The 17,946-nt window shown below is 44.5% G+C and overlaps 1 protein-coding gene across 1 annotated transcript in view; it reads right to left on the reverse strand.

Moving 5' to 3' along the window:
- The window catches only part of EPB41L3 (erythrocyte membrane protein band 4.1 like 3), a 226,063-nt gene extending 214,413 nt beyond the window's left edge, over positions 1 to 11,650 (reverse strand). Inside the window, exon 1 of the mRNA XM_037050299.1 lies at positions 11,349 to 11,650. The gene's annotated coding sequence lies outside the window, so the exon portion shown is untranslated. The remainder of the gene's footprint in view (positions 1 to 11,348) is intronic.
- Positions 11,651 to 17,946: the final 6,296 nt, after the last annotated feature.

Below are 17,946 nucleotides of genomic sequence, written 5' to 3' on the forward strand. Positions count from 1 at the left end.
TAGTAGGTCAATGCCAAAAAGAAAATTCCTGAATTCAGTGTGTCTCCTTGTGAACAGAGAAGAGTCAACAAAACATGGGTAAGCACTATGCCTTAACTTTCCAGCCAGCAACCTCATACAAACACACTCAGCTTGTCTCTACAATGACAAAACCATCAAGAAAAGAGAACACTTGGAACAGAGCTCAGTGTTTTCAGCACTGGGAGAAGGCACGTGCTCAGGGCACCCCGGTGTTAAAGGGATAATCGATGGCTCAAGTTAGAGGAAGAGGTTTGCGATCTTTAAAATATTACTCTAATTAACTCAGACACTTAAACATTTTTGAAAATACACAAACAGATAAGCTCTAATTTCTATCTTAGTTTAGAATGGTAAATCAAGTCATAATTATTTGTATTTACTACTTAACAATAACTATTTGTATTTACTGGACACCTACTATGTGCTACACATAAAAGGACAGCCCGACAAAAATATGAGTCTTGGCTATTAAGACAGGTTTTTTAGAATTTGAGGGGGGGGTGGTGGGGGACAAGGTGATGTTCGGGGCAAGGGCAGAAAAAGAAGAGAACATGTTTTACTGCCCCTGATAAGTTCTCTATGAACATAGTACAGTTTGCTCTGTGGGGCCCACAGTATGTGGTCGCTCTCATCCATGGCCACCCCAGTGAAGTGCATGGTGAAGAAATAATTCTTTCCTCTTTTTTTTTATTTCTTATATTTTTTTCTATTCTCAACTCTTTTCAGTTTTGCTAAACTAATATTTTTGGTCAGAGCAATAATTTTATGGGTCAGACACTTATTCCCAAGTCAGCTCATTTCCAGACAGTACGTTACCTGCACTGCCTTAGAAAGCGCTGGCGATTCAGGTTCTTCGCAGCCTCATGTAAGCAGCTCCCAGTTGAAGCCACGTGCCACATTCCTGCCCTGCCCACTGAGTTTTATCCGCCACCACACAAGGGCCAGTCAGATGTAACCGAAACTCCCTTTCCTCGAGCCAAATGGAGGCCAGGAGGACGTGCTGTGCTTTAGCTGGTATCTACCATTTCAATAGATGTTTAATGGGAAACACAAATAAATCATTTTACTGGGCTTTGTGAAGATTACTCAGAATATCTTTGAAATCACCCAAATCTATGAGGAAAGGTCAAAGAACATAAAAATGAAATGAAATTCCAGGTAACATGGTTAAGCCATAAAAGTGTTAAACCAGTTCAGAAAAACAGTAGGCTGTCATCAGGTTGACATGATCAATTTTCCAGAGAACGAAAACCTGTGGTTACTTACCCTAATGATAATATCACTATTACTATCGTCATTATTGAGTATTTGTTGTGTAACAGATCCTGTGCCGAGTGGTAGTTTCATTTCCTCCTATCACACTTTTGTTTCAATAACACTGGCCCGTAAAAACTATCATGAAGTTTATGCTGTATTACAGGTTTAACAAACGAATCTATGATGATGCTTTAGGACTGTGGGCTTGAAAGCTGAAGCAGCTGTGACTCTATCACAGAGATAAATAAACTGTCATCCAGGGAAATTAAGTGGTGATGAGCCCACAATCTGGAAAATTATATCTCTGCTTCTTTTTCCTGAAATACACTTAGATATCTTCTAACCATATCATAGGGAGAGAAAAGCTACACTGAAGATAAAATACTATGTGCAGTAACCTGAAAAATAAGAGTGTATTAAAAGTACGAGACACAAAACACTTAGTGAAAAGGTCTGATAACTGGGTAACTTGCACACTTAAGCAGCATTACTCACTGTTGCATTACTTAATTGTTTTCATCTTTAATATATTTTTCAAAGGAAGCAAATAGATAAGAAGAGCACATATTGCTCATCCACTAGAGGTAAAATATAGATGACATTTTAACATGATATTATTCCCCTGGATTCATAAATTTTCTGAAAGTTATCTAAGCCCTCCAACCTCTCAAAAATAAAATCTCTATATATTTAGTTTCTGTTATTCCAACATCTAACCATAAAGAGAAAAAGTAAGGAGTCTCCTGGGAAAGAACTCAGGTCAAGGGAGAATCAAGGTACAAACTTTGGTCCAACGTCAGTGTGGGGGGCTGGGCTGGGTGCAGACTCTTCCTGGCCACACATCTAACATCCCAACCTCTAGTGCCAGGGGTGTCCAACCTGCGGGCTGCATGCACTCAGGATACCTATGAATGCAGCCCAACACAAAATCATAAATTTACTTAAAACATTTTGAGATTTCTTTTGTGACTATGTGTCACAGTGTGTTTAATATGTGGCACAGAGACGCCAACAGGTTGGACACCCCTGTGAGTCTACGCTGTCAAAATTTCTCCACCTCAGTCAGTGTTAATCTTTCTATGTCTAACCTCCTTGTATTACTCTTGTGTACAAAATCCTTCCTTGGTTTCCCTTTGTCTATTGTATAAATTCCAAAATTTTGTAAGTTTACAAGGTGGGTATTCCCGTTTAAGCACTTATTATATACCAGGCATTTCATATGAAAACATAGAAACCATAACAGATCTGGAGGGTGACACAGAGTATGTCTTGCTCCACGCTCCATCCTAGCACCAGCCCCTTGTGCCTGAGTCCTGAGTAAAAGTGTCACTCCACTGCAATCACAGAATTCGCCCAGTGGCAGTGTTGTGGGATGGTGCCGCCAGGGCGACGAGATGATGCTGGACCACATGTGGTGGTGGGAGAACACAGCAGACTGAGCAGTGACTCAGACCTGCTTCCAATCCAGACCTTGGGGAAGCTGAGGAACACATTAGCCACTGGCAGTGGGTGCGACACTCTGGGTTGGACCACGATGGGTTTAGTGGCATCCATTGGTGCCTTTAGGACATTTGCTATTAAATGTCACTATGGTGGCCAGAATAAGAGCTAGTAAAAATGGCTGGGTGCACTCAGCACAGAGAGGAATTGGTTTTGCAAGCAGGGAAGAGATGCCTATGGACCTCTAGGGCCAGTGTTAGGAGAAATCTGAGTACAGTTAGAATCACCATTGCTGCAGGTGGTGATGGAGTCAAAGAAATACAGTTGTTTGGTCTGGGAAACATGGGCTCCACTATAAGTTGAGTGCTCTTTAAAAAACAAAACAAAACAGATCAGATCAGTCCATTTGAAAAAAAAATAAGTGTAGCAGTTTTACCTAATTATCTTGGTAATTAAGTGATCAATGTAGATCCCTGCAAGATCAAGGAATCTAAATGAACTCGTCACTGATTATTCTAGTGCAGACAGAGACAGATGTGTATGATACTCATTTGTTCCAACACGAATGATGCATATAGAGAGGGAGCGGACCAGAAAATAACACCTACTCCATCTTGAAAGGCAGGAACATTCTGCAGAGGATTACCAGTCTACATTTATAATTGCATTTTGCTTTGTTTACTGTTAAAAAATGTAAAAAGGGGCACAGAGGTTTTTACAATTCAAAATATTCACCATCAAAGTTCTTTTAATGCTTGAAAATAAATAAATGTAGTCAGAACATAAAGCTTGAAACATAAAGATTGAAAGTAAAAGTTGATTGGCTAAATATAAATTTTCATACTGAATTAAATGTTTCATTAACATTTATGCTTTACTTTCAAGTATATTTTATTAATAGGCATCACATGACACAAACGAATGAGTACCTCTGTTTGAGCACCACGCGCCAGTTATTTTATAAGTAATATTTCTCATTCTACAACCACTCCACTAGGCAGGTGTTCCTAAACTAGTTATGCAGAAGAAGAAACTGAGACTCAGAAGAGTTGGGTGACTGGTCCCCAGACATTCAGCCAGAACCTCCTGGTACTGGGCTGCAGCAAGGTGAGTGTGTAGCTCGTCTCCTCCCTGTCAAACCCTTATCTCAGGGTCTGTTTCCAATGGCGTCAGACTAATACTGATTATGCAGATGAGTGATACGTGTACATAAGTGGGGGACAGCAGCTTAGCTCATAGGAGTATAGAAGAAGGAGCATAGGTAGAGAGAACATTCTCCAAAAATAAATAACAGCATTTAAATAATGTTTAAAGAACCATATTGAAAGTCATTCTTAAGACCTCGGTGGAAGAGTGTTTGAAGAATTGGCATGAGAGCACAACATTGTAAAACAGAGGAAAGAACAAGCAAAGGGTGGCACCTTTTATGTGTCCCCATCCTGGCGCCCACCCATATATTAATGTTTTCCCCTCTGCTCCTGAAGATGCTACCCTGAGACTTATGAAACCTTGGTATGTGTGCACTGAACACAGTGGCAAGGCTATCTGACTCATTTGAGGGAGTATCACCATGCTTACTCTGCTCTTCAGAGCTTCTCGGGTATATATTTTTAAACGTGTCATTTTGTATTGGTATTTTCTTATTCACAATGCAAAACAAAAGGGCATCCAACATCCAAGAAAACAACTACTTTAAGAGGAATGCAAACATATCTTACACTGTTTTAAATGATCAGGCCACTAGCTTATCCAAATAATCTTTGCCCCACAAGGACTCCTGGCTTGATGATTTAGCTCTGCAGAAATTTTAGGCCATTGGGGGAAAATAAATTCTTAATTTAAAGGATACTCTGAGTACCTGATAGAACACTTGATTGTATTTGAATTGGATGTGGTGAATCTTCCATGCTGCATATTTATATTGAAGGGGTTATAGAGAAGGAGAGATTTGTATGGCACAATGCTGATCATTTAAAACTACCAGACTAGTAATGAGAATATCATGAATGTGACACTTTATGGTGTTGTTTAGTTTTATTCATCCTTTGTGTGATGTAGAAACTACTGTTATTGCCATTTGTCCATGAAGAAGCTGTGGCTGACCGTGGCTAAGTGAGCTGTCAGAGGAACTGGGCTGGGAGCAGTGTGCTGATGGGAATCACACATGTGTGGCCAAATGTTTTCACATGGTGGATGACCAACATCTCTCCCAGTCTGCAACATGCTTATGTAAACTTTATAAGCGCCATGGGTCAAAATCTGTAAAACACAGACACCACAGTTCTTGGTCACTGAGACCCATACAATTCTCACATTCCAATGGAGATCTGAATATATAACACACATTACAAAGTGTCTAAGTCCTAACTCCTCGAAACCTCAGGACTCGATCAAGCCTTGTTTTTTTTTCCTACTTTTTCATTCCTGTGTGCAATGGGCTGTTTATAACTATTTAATGAGGATGGGTTTATCCTTTCAAGTTTTAAAACTGTTTGGAAACATTTCCGTTCTGGAATATGGAAGCTGCTGAGCATTTTGCAGTCACTTGTTTCTCTGCCTGGCCTCACGCACACCACATACACACGGGGAACGGCTTGGTCTTTTCATTCTTGGAGATCAGAAACATCTGAACCGTGATAAGTAGCGCATGCATGACTGTATTTTGTAAATCAAGGAGCCATGATAGGAACCAGATGACAAGCTTCTGAAAGAGATTCTAGATCAGACAAACCACTAATTCTCCTACATATTTCTGAATGCATTTAGCACTTAACAGGCATCTTGCCCAGCACATCTCATTCTTCTTTCAGCCCAATCACCATCAGTCTGGCTGTCCACATGCGAGTCTGCTTTTGAAAGCTCTGTCCAGCTCACATGACTCTAAGCTCATTTCTATAATGAATAATATTAGTAATTACACAAATTCTTCCCATTACCAATGCTTAAATTATTCATACAATTAGACCAACGTGAGATAGAGGGTCATCTGTGAAGTTTCCAGGCAACAGCTTCTGTTCCACGTTGCCTGTGCAGATGCAATCAAGGGCTGGCTACCCTCTCACACTGACATGACTTGGGTTTGGAAGGTCCTTCTTCTCTCATCCCCCTTCTCAGGCTGCCCTGAACAATCATTCACTCAATGAAGGGTCATTGAGCTCCCACTCTGGGCACCACTTAGTGGTCACTACAAAAATGAACAACTTCTCAATCAACAGGAACACACTGAAGAATGAAGACAGTGTACATGCCACGTGAGAGGAAAAAAAGCAGAGTTGCAAAAGGAAAGAGGAGGGACAGAAACCTCCTAAGGGCTACACAGAAAAATTTCATAAGGAAGGTGGTGGCCTTGAAAAATTGGTAGACTTCAAGATGAAGACAGGATGAGGAGGGGCAATTTGGGTGAAGAAAATGGATGAGCAAAGGACATAAAAGTAAAACCTTAAGGTACGCCTCGGAAACGTTGACAGGTGCAGTGTGTTTCCTGCTGAGGCCAGTGGGACACAACACTGCATGTGTAGATAGGATAGGGTTTTGAATAAATGTGTAAATCTGAAGAATCTAGACCTATCCTTTAGGAAACAGGAGAGACTTGATTTTTGAAGCCAGGAATTGATATAACCAAAGCTTTGCTGTAAAAAGATTGAACTGGGTGCAGAGGTGAGGTGAAGCAGGACGATTACCTCATGGTCTGAGAAAGAGGTGGCAGAACCTGGAGTAGGACTGCTGGCAACATGATACAAAGGAAGCGACAATGAGTCTTCACAACTTGACCCCTGAGATTCTGGTGGTACGTGACTGTAGGGGATCAATGTGAGAAGATGCTGTAAAAAATGAAGACCAAGGCCCTGGCCTCGTGGTTGAGTTGGTTGGAGCATCATCCCATACACTGAAGGGTGGTGGGTTCCATCCCAGGTCAGGGCACATATGTATCTAGGTTGCAGGTTCGATCCCCAGTTGGGGTGTGTATAGGAGGCAACTGATGGATGTTTCTCTCTGACATCGATGTTTCTCTCTCTCCCCTCTCCTCTTTCTAACATCAGTAAACATACCCTCTGGTGAGGATTAAAAAAAAAATGAAGATCAGGTTTCCCGCCTGGTGACTCAGGGTACACTGAACTGGTGTAAGGGAAAAAAGTAGGAAATTGATGAATAGCATTTTTAGATATATTCAGTCTCATGTGACTGAAACAGCTGGGTAAAAATATCTCCTTGGAAATGTGAGTCTAGATTCCTAATGGAGGCTGAAAATAAAGACGAGGTGATAACTCATCCACCCCACCACACTTCTGATGCTCCAATACCAGAAGCTTGTTGCCAGGAAGCCTTCTCATCCCCATTTTACTGATGGGGACGTTGTGGCTCAGAAACATTGCCAAAGTGCTGAAGCCAGTAGTGAGATGTCTGAGTTCTGATTTATGTCCCTGTTTTTCCACCACACTAAGAAAGGATAGCTCTCTCCCTCCTTTTAGTTCAGAGTTCTCGATGTTAAGTACTGCCACGCATTCCTTTTTCCATTTATCTCTTTGCTCCAGTTCTAATCTCCATTCATTCTATTTGACTGAAATCTTGTCTAATCGGCCTCAATTATATTCAGTGCCATTCCATGTCTCACGATTGCTTTTAACCTAGTTAGCTGTGCACTCTTTCATTATAGAGGATTTCAAGACAGTGCGCTTTTAGCTCCCATGCCTTGCATTCTGCCAACAGTCCCACCAGGATATGATCCCTTATTAGCTTTGGGCTGTGCACGCCCAGCACTTCAGAACCCATCCTGGACATCTATCAGACCAGCTTTTTTTTTTTTGAAGATTATGTCACCATGACACCAAATGCTCCCAGACAAAAGCCACACATGGTACTCAACTAGCATGCAAACAAAATAAATGATTTTCTTCTCAGCAATTCGGTCGCTACTTTGGTTTTTATATTGCAGTTTCATTGACTCTCTGGCAGTATGACAAATCATAAACTTTCTAACAGCTATTTATGTTTCTCCACCTTTACTGTGAAGAGCATGGCTCAACAGCTTTTAAAATTTCCAGCCTTACCCTGACTGGTGCAGCTCAGTGGGTTGGGTGTCCTCCTGCAAACCAAAAGGTTGCCAGTTCAGTTCCCAGTCAGTTCCCAGTCAGGACCCATACCTGTGTTGCCAGCTGCGCCCCAGCTGATGTTTCTCTCTCACCCTCACATCAGTTTCTCTCCCTCTCTTTCTTCCTCCCTTCCCCTCTCCCTAAAAATTAAATAAAATATTTTGAAAATCTTCTAGCCTCTTTAGCACCTCTCCCATGAAAGTCCTATTTTCTAACTAACTGTGTGTCTTGCTATTCTTCATTAACTAGTTCTAAATCAGAAACTTCTACACTCCATGTGCTAGTTCTCACACTTCCCTCCCAGGACTTCTGATAACTGGAGTCACAGATAAACCCTCACAGTGTGGCACGTGAAAATTAGTGTTCTCTTTCCAGATGAGGAAGTGGCCCAGAGTGGACTGTGCCTCATTGGCCTCCCTGGATCTTTTTAATGAACCATTCCCTTAAGTTTTCACTTTATCATCTCCTCCTTAAAATCCAAACCAAAGGACCCCTCTGTGGTGAAATCTTTCTAGCCACTGCCTCTCCTAGTGTGCGGTCACTGCACTGAGATATCTCAAGTGTCTCAGGTTTCCGTACATCAGCACCGAAGTCCTGCTTCCCGTTCGGCCCGCCAGCTAGAATGTGCAGGCCGAGTCGTGTCATGTGTACCCCTGTGTCCCCAATATTTGACTATTAATTTATATGAAGTGCTTTCACACACACTGGTAAAAGTCATGAGACCTCTGTTTCTAGACACATTCAATCAGAGGCAGTTTCAGAGGGACCTCAATCATACAGCTGTCACTCTGCTATTTCTAACTAGTGTCTTAAGTGCGTTCTTACTTGAAGTGATTTCACCAGGCCCAAATAGTTTAAAATATATGTAAACGATGTACACTGCTCCTCAAAATGACCATGTGAATTCATTTAATATTCTGATTTTAATAATGATTGATCCTAGAAATTATTAAATGCCTCCCTGGAGATCAGAGGATGAGAGAGGCAGAGCCCTGCCTTCAATAACTTACATCCTAGTAAGGATATTTCCAATAACTTACATGTTTAGCAAGGGATAAAGAGGTAATAATCTAATTTTGGTTTTATACCAAATTTTGGTTTTATATCTCTCTTCCTCAGAATGTTTTCCCGAGGTCACTACATGGTCCACGAAGTCTACTTTAAAGTTGTCTTTGGATGCTAATGTTACAGGAAGAACTTTAACCCTCAGGAACTCATAAGTCCCTGAATGGGAATTGATCCAGCTGAGAAATGCCTACGGCAGACAGAGAAAGGGGAAGAAGGCTTGAAAGGTCATTTCAAAGCCAGCCTGAACTTAACTTCTTTCCTACTGTAAGTTAAACGGAGAGACATAAGGACTCCTCCCCCCATGACAAGGCAGTCCCAACTTGGAAACTGCAAACCTCAGAGGGCTCTCCAGGAGCTGCCCTGAGGAGAAATACAATCTGGACCACCACCCAGACCCGGCTCTACCAGGCTTGTCTATTTTTAATCAAATGGAATTTAGATTTAAACCAGAATTGGATTTGAGATTTACAGTAGTTTCTACTATCATTCACTTTGTGGATTCCAGTCCTCTCTGTGCCCAGTCTTAATCCAATGCACATCGGAGGGCCATACACAGGAGTTGTCCACGAGGCTGGGGTGAGGGTGGAGTGGGCTCTAACGCCCGGTCCCCTCGGGAGAGCGGCGCCAAGGACCGGGAGCTGGAGATCTCTGGCGCTCACAGCAGCGCTATCGCACCTGTGCCACCCGGATCCCGACGTTTTCCTTTTGATTATCTTTCGGACGCCGTCGGTCTCTCCGCAGAGGATTTCTCCCCCAGCGCCCCAGGATTTCCCCGCGCGAGGAGCTTCACTTCTGCATAATGAAAAGCGAAAGCGGAGGCTGGCGGGTGGAGGGGCGGCGGTACAAGCCGCGTGGCTGCTGTTCTAAATCCGCAGCCGCCGCCAGGGTTATCACCACGCGGTGAGGACCCAGACCTCAACTTCCAGCCCAAGTCTGGCGCCGGCGAGCCCGCAGCAGCCCCAACGCGCCCTCCAAAGCGGGCAAAGGGCCTTCAGCTCCCACAGCTCGGAGGAGCCTTCCCGCAGCTGGTCCCCAACCTCCGGTGGAGCATGACCCCCGCCCGCCCGTGGGCCCGCCAGCCCCTAGCTCCCCGGCCGGGGTAAGACACGCCAAAGGGAGCTCGGTGTCCAACGGCCCTAACTTCGACTTCCAAGTGACACTTCGCCCTCCCGGGAGCGCGGAACCGCCTCCTCCAGCCTCCACCCGAGATCCTTAAAGCCGCGCTGAGGGAAGATCAAATGCCCGGTGAGGGGCGCTCCCTGGGATTTTGAAAAACCTCTTCATCCGTCTCAGGAGCGCCTCAAACTCCAACCTGCACCCTTTGGCCAGATGATTTTCACCCCGGGACGTGCCTAGGTGGAGGCCTGTAGCTGGAACGGGAAGAGAGGAGCCCGCGGCACTGAGTCGCTGGGCTGCAGCCTCGCGCCCCTCGGGGTGAGGGGCGAGCGGACTCGTCGGCTCAGCCCAAGGAGACCGGGATGCTGCGCCTCCTCCTCGTGGAGGATCACACACACACACACACACTCACACACACACACACAATCTGCCGCCAGCTCCCCACCCCCCCCCCGCCCCCGCCTCCACGAGCGGGACGCGGAGGACGGAGAGCCACTGCTCACTTTAAGATTGGAGCTGAAACGCTCTCGCCTCTTCTCCAATGTTCGCACCGACCTAGGAGGCCCCTCAGATTCTCCGAGCGAGCAAGGTTTGGCTTCTGAGATTCTGCTCATTGGACAGGGGTTCAAACTGCAGTTAGGCGGGGATGGATAGAGGGAGCACTAGAGAGCCAGCGCGCTCACCTCGGTTCTCGGGGAACTAGCCAGCCCCTCTCGCCTCCAGCGCATAACTAGGGGGTTGGGGCAGGGAGCGGGACCCCGGGGAGCTCCAGCTCTGGCGAGGAAAGCGAGGAGTGACAGCAGCCACCACTTCGCGCGTTGGCAAAGGCACCGAATCTCAGAATAGGCTGAGCAGCGGGCACGGAGGGCGGAGGAGAGAGGGGCGGAGGAGGAGTTGCCGGAGCGGAGAGGGATGACGTCCTCCAGCGCCTGGGGATCGCTGAGACTGGAGATTCGTGCTCTCGCCCGGCCCGGAGCGCTCACTCCGGGCGTCCGCTGACCCGCCGCGCCGCGCCCCGCTCCCGCTGCGTCTCCGGAACAGCGGACACCTAGGCGATCCCCGCCCTCCTAAAGCTGGATGCAAGCCCTCCCTCCAGCCTCCTTAAAGCTGGTCTCTTCCGGTCTCTCGCCTCAGGGTGCCCTCTCAGAAGTCCCTGCCTATTTCAGGCGGGTCCCGGTAGGCAGCCCCTAGCCGGGGCCATCCAGGCCAGCCTCGCCCCTTCCCTGTTTCTCCCTCATCGACCTCGAACCAAGGGCAGGCGCCCGTGCTCCGGCCCCTGCCCACCGGGCAAGCCAAGGTCCCGGCCTGCGACAGGCTGCGAAGAGGGGAAAGGCACTGGAAAGGAAAGGCGCTCACCTGAGTCACTGGGAGTCTTCCTCTCTAGCCCCTCTGGATCCTCTTCGCAGCTTCCAGGTCCAACCTTCCTCGAAGAAAAAAAGTAGCGCAATGGCAGCAGAGAGGTAGGGCTGCTCACAGGTACCCACGCAGCGGCTTTCCCTGCAGATTTTCTTGGGCCGTGTCTCAGGCTCGGCGGCAGGAAAGGACTCCCCGAGGCTGATAGGGGCCGCCAGACCCCGGCTCCTCTCGTGTCGGTGGCCGTGGCACCTCCAACTTGCCACCTGCAGCGCGCGCGGGGCGCCTCTGACAGCCCGCCCTCCCCGCCCTCCCCGTCTGCTAGTTGGCTGCGCCCGGCGCCGGGCGGTCTCAGCTCTTCAGCCCGCCCAGCTCCCGCCTCCGAGCCTCTCGCTCCCTGAGCGTGGGTCACCTAACAGGCCTCCCTGGGCTTTGTAGCCAGCAAGTTCGCGAAGCTGCTCAGGCTTTTGCAAGCCGGGGATGGGGGGCGGGGTGTGGTGGGAATCCGTCACTCACGTACACACACACAGACACACACACATTATTTTGTAGGTTGGATGGGGACTAGTAGAAAGAAAAAGGACCGGATATGAGAAATGTCCTTCGTGTGCCTTCAGGGGACAAGGTAACTTGGTTTCTTTTGCTGGTATTAAATTTATGCGGTCTGAAAAAGAGTTAACATCACAGCGGCAAACAGTGTAAAGATGTAACCAGGAAAGTGGTTTGGGGACAGTTATCATAAAAGTACACATGAAGGGCCAAAATGCAAAAATTAAGTCCTGGCGTCTCGTGCCATTTCTCACTTAACCTGCACCACTGCGATAGAGAAGCCTCCGGTTCGAGCACCCAGAAAAACGCCCCCCCCCCTCCATGCCCCGCCGCCCGCCACAGGTGCTTACCCTCCAACCCAGGCTCGAGGGCCCAGCGTTTGGGCCACAAGCTTGCTTGCTTCTGAAGCTGCAAGTCCAGGCCACGAAAACTTGTGCTGCTGCATGTCAGAGGCCAAGGGTTTTGCACAATTCTTAGCCTTTTAAGTAAACGTTATCTTTCTTTCTCTTCCCACTTCCACCCCAAAGACTGAAATAGGAGCTCACTGCCGAATCTCCCAGGGCAATCAAGCATACTCTCCACTTTACCTCTTAACGCCTTCTGAAGCCATGTTTTCTGGAAAAGCTGATTTGGTAAACTCGTTTGGAGGAGAAAAACTATAAAGATATGAAAGTACCAGTCTGAAAAGCCATCCGATTACCCAGAAACATCTCACTCCAGGGTGTATCTTTGTGAAAGGCGTGCATTGCCAAGTATACCCATTGGTTTGATAATATTTCCAAGTGAACTTCCCAAATAGCACATTTTATAGCCCACAAGGGAACTGTCTACTTTTTGAGAGTGCAGGTGAGTCGCTGTTAAGTGTGACAAAGACTGCACTTGCAAACTCATGTCCGGCTTCGATTTATAGAGTCCTCATCAGGGTAAGGCAGGAGGAAAGGGTGTTTAATGAAGCAAGTCCGAAAGTGGCTCTTTACAGGGCATATTGAGGACAGTTGGCACCAGTCAAGGAGCCACTCCCTCTCAGCTGTTGCTAAGTAACCCGGAGGGCTGCTTCATAGCACTAGTTTCGTTCTGAGGCAGATTTGTTTCATGAGACCCTGACATCTTGGATCCACTTTGGGAATCAATACCAAATTTCCCTCCCTCATCCACTTCCCCTGGCCGAATGCTTACTTTTACCTCTCTCAGAAGAGGTTAGTTTTATCCATCTTCTTGAAACCCAGGAAGACTTGGGTAGTAGAGTTCAGAGGCAAAACTTTCACAAGGTGCTACTTCAGGACACTAGCTAGGTCAAGTGCTTGATTAACGAACTGTACTTTGACCTGAAAGGGGTGAAACTATGAGTAGAATGAAGGAGCGAGTGGCTCAGATTTGAGTGCACATTGACTCTATAACTGGAGGAGTACCTGGCAAAAATTGGGAGTTGGGATGGGGATAGTTATTTTACCCAGATATACATCTGATTGGCTGACTACCAGGCAAGGCACAAACAACTAGACAAGATGCATTTTCTTAATAGCAGGAAAGGAGTTCAGGGTCAAGTTATGAGAAAGCATTATCTAGGAATGAGAATGAATTTTAAAAGAATACGGGAGAGGCTACTGACAATGAGAGAAATCAGTGAACACTGTTTGACCCCTTGGACATGCCAATGGACACTGTGTGGTTCAAGGTTCTGGAGCAGGGGACCAAAGAGAATTGTTGGGACTTAGAGGCAGCAAGTGTGGAAGCTAAGGGTCTTTGAGTGGTTTTTGGCATCAGCAGTCATAGGGCTGAATCCTGGCTCCAACACTTCTGTGTGATTTGTCTAATATGCATGCGGGGCACATTGTTTAAGCTTCGTTTTCTTTATCTGTGATGAGGGGGTAAGGGTGCCTACCCAGTAGAGCTGTGGTAGAAATTAACTGAGATAATGCATCTGCAATGCTTGGCACACTATTGTGCATACAGCAGGCATTCAAAAATAGTAGCTATTACTGTAAAAAGTGTTTTAAAGGGGCTTAAAAGTCACCTAATACTTTTGAGATTTGTTTTCAACAGAATATTTTCATCAGGTGCTGATCCTGCATGTGCATTCCCTGTGGTTAGAATCTCATCAAACTGAGTACATTCCACTTTTCTTACTTAAATATGAAATGTGTAGCACTGCCTTTAAAAAAACTGGCTGATACTTTTTCTATCCATAGTGGTCATTCAACTGTCTAAACCTCATTTCATAAGAAAGCCTTCCAAATTGTTTAAGACAAATAAAAGATTTCCTGTGTGACTTATTTTGTCCAGTCTAAAACATCCTGCCCCTCAGCCTCTCCTCACATGGTATAGTTTCACAAACTTACCCTATCTCTTACCCTCCAAATTGCCTTGACCTCCTTAAAATAAGAATGCACTGCTCCAACCCAGTCCTTCCAACAAAATACTTTCCCTGCCCACACACGCTGTTAACCCAACCTGCACTTTTATATACATTGAGATTGGGAGATCAACTCTTGATACCTACTGAGCTGCCTATTAACTAAAACTCATAAATCTTCACATGTTACTCTTTGTCCAGAACTTTGGGGGTCCTGGTGTTGTCATTCAATGTTTCTTTTCTGTAAAAGCAGGATTAAACTCACTGACCATTCAAGTTACTTTTTAATTTATTCTGAAATAAGTTTTAACATACAGATATATGGAAAATGGTACAGATAACTACTATGTCCTCCTCTCCTAGTTTTCCCAGTTGTTATCATTTTACATTTGATTTTTCTTTCCCTCTTTGTCAAATAGGTAGGTAGATGATAGATAGATAGGTAGTACTCATGATCAATATTCTTCTTCTGAGACATTTAAGAGCAAGTTTAGACATGATGCCCCTCATACTTAAATATACCAGTGTATATATTTTCCTCAAATCAGGATTCCTTCCTACATCAGCTCAATACAACCAATCCATAGAACTTGTTCAAATTTTACCAACTTTCCCCTCTATCTCTCTCTTTTATGTTTGGTCTGGGGCCCAAATCCAGGATCACACATTACATTTAGTTGCCATGCCTCTTTATTCTCCTTTTGTATTCAGTTCTTCAGTCTCTCTGTCTTCCATGCCTTTAAAATTTTAAAAACCATATGCACTTCATTCTATAGTCCCATTGGACGTTTCTTAATCTCTGATGCAGGCCATGTATTGTATTCTTGTTGGAAACATCAAAGGAACAGTGCTGTGCCCTTGACAGTTCATCCTCACTGTTGAGCCATTGCAACTGTGAACACCTGCCTAATGGTCCTTGCATGATGTTGAACCACCCCCTCAGTATAATGTTAATCTTGACCATCTGGATTGGTGCACACTGAAATTTTCCATTGTAAAGTGACCATTTTCCCTTTTGTGACCAATAGGTGTTTGATAGGGATATACTCTGTGGCCACACCAATATCCTGTTCCTCACAAAACCCTCCCTCAACCAGTTTTAGGAGGCACTGATGACTCCCACCTGAACCAACCGCTACTGTGGTGATTGCCAAATGACGGGCTTCTATTTGTATCATTCCTTTGCATTTATTAATTGGCATTCTTCTGTTAAAATCTTTTCCTTCCCTTCATTTATATATTTGTGGCAGTATAGATTCATGTGTTCCATTCAGTGAGTTGTATTCTGTTATTTTCATTAATTTGATGTTCTAATTACCCAGACTTGGTCAGAGGTAATCTCTATCAAGCTGGCTTTTCCATCCCTCTGATAAGTCCTCATTGTTCTTTGGGAAGCTTCTAACTTTCTGAAGTTACATAACTATATTCCAGGCTCATTTAGTACTTTCACTTTCCCAGCCTTGAAATCAGCCAGCTCCACAAGGAGCCCTGGTTCCTTTTAATGGGAGATGGCATTCAGAAACGAGATACAGGTACCCATCATGTGCACTGCTAATGACATGCCATAACTTTTCACTCTCTGAGTGGACAGAGCTAGGAAATAAATGATTAATGTTCACATACAAGCACTCACGCATTTATGTCTATTTCTATATGTGTGTTTATATGTATCTATTTCTCTATATATTCACTTGTACATATATATCAGTTAAACATATAGAGATATATATCTATTCCTATATCTACATCACACCAATACCTCTAATTCTAACCCAATACATTAGGGTCTTTTCTAATCTTCCTCCTTTCTGTATGTATTAATCTCTTCTCTGACAGAGAAGCCTGAGTCCCAAATACCTTCAGTGTGTTGACCTACTTTCTCTAGCTCACCTTATGTAACAATTTTCTGACCACATCAGCCACCTCCTCACCTTTGCCCCAGTGGGTGACCCTTGCACTTGCAAACTTCTGGGCTCCTGTCTCTACTGCAGCCTCTTCTGTGTCAGTGTCCTGAGTCCCTGGTGCTGTCCCTGACCATACCTCATCAGTATAATGACTTTTCTGTCCCTGTACTTGTTCATGTCAAAATTCTGAAATTATCTTTGATAATACCCTTTCTCTCACATTCCATACTAAACTGTAGTCAATTGTTCTCTCTTCAGCTAGGTCCAGAATTTAGCCCTTTGTCACCACCTTCACCATTAATATCCTGGTCCAGGTCAATGTCATCTCTTGTTTCAACTACTGTAATAGCCTCCTAACTGACCCCCTATGGTGAGCCTTGCTCTCCTAAAGACTATTGTCAGCCCAGCACCTAAATAATACTTTTAATATATAAATCATATCATTCAATTCCCTGCTCAATGGCTTCCGCTTTAGCTGAATAAGAAGTTAAATCCTAACAGATTTGTTCTTTGGGCCCAATGCCTCCTTTTTCTCACCCCCTGCTGCTCTCTACCTTGGGTCTCCACCCCAGGCACACTGGCTCCCTTCTGCTCTTGGCACTGCCCTTCGCCCTGCCTGAGACACTCTTCCCCGGGTATCCTTGTAACTCCCATCACCTCCAGGTCTTTGCTCAAATGTGTCTTACCCAGAGAAGCCTTCTCTGGGAGCCATATTTATAACTGCGCACTCTCCTTCCAACCCACCTTCTCTCAGTCCCTACTTTTTTCTCTATTGGATGTATTATAATCCAATACAATATACATTGTCTTTATTTATTCACAGTCTGCCCCCTTCTCCTGCCTTGACTGTAAACTCCAAGAAAAGAAAGATTTTAGCCTCTTATGTTCACTGCTAATGCCCAGAGCCTGGCATACAATATACCCTCAATAAATATTTGTTAAATGAATGAATAAAATTATAGAAACACATAAATATATTTATGACTAAGTATAGGTATACTCATATGCTAGGTGGCTGTCAATGTAAATTAAGAGTTTAAAGCCAATAGGTCTTAACTCAAAAGGTTTCATGAAAAGGAATCATTTACATATACAAATATATATAACCTTAAAGGTAGAGTATACCAGTGAAAGGTTATCAAAAACATTTAGACAGGAAAAGACTCTGTATTTGATGACTATGAAGTAAAGTGGGTAATTTGGAAACAAGATGTTGTTAGGTATCAACTGGTCACTTATTGGACCCAATGACTAAATTGTATACCACCAGGCATTAAAAAGAAAAGTTCTATAAATGCTTCAGAAAAATTCTATAGTATGTTACAAGGATTTTAGACAGTTTCTTCTTGTGAAACAGAAGTCTCTTAGAGCAAAAAAAGGACTCATTAAAGGAGTTCGCAATACTTCAAATTTAGCACCTTCTTTTTTAAGGTGCCGACTCAGCTCACAAGGGAAATAAATCCTTTTCTATTATTATTGAAGTCCTGTGTTCAGTGTGGTCCTTTATAAGCCCAAAGTCCTTAAAAAACATTTATATAAAATGAAATGGAAACACACACATCAGAGAAATGTTCAGCACTGATGGGTCACCAACTTCTTAGTGTACCTGACTCTGTGTGTGGCAGACGACTCTGACGCACAGAGGGCAGCTCTGTAGAGGACGAGTTTCACCAAGGCCAGTCTGGTAATTATTTAATGACTATGCTTGGAGAGAACACATAAGATAAAGTGATTATATTTTGAATTGCAAAAATAGTTTATTTTTATAACTCCCCAAAGTATGCAGGTGGATGTT

The sequence above is a fragment of the Sturnira hondurensis genome, unplaced genomic scaffold (assembly GCF_014824575.4).
Source record: "Sturnira hondurensis isolate 20B ecotype Veracruz unplaced genomic scaffold, ASM1482457v3 Scaffold0006713, whole genome shotgun sequence".
NCBI classification, from domain to species: domain Eukaryota; kingdom Metazoa; phylum Chordata; class Mammalia; order Chiroptera; family Phyllostomidae; genus Sturnira; species Sturnira hondurensis.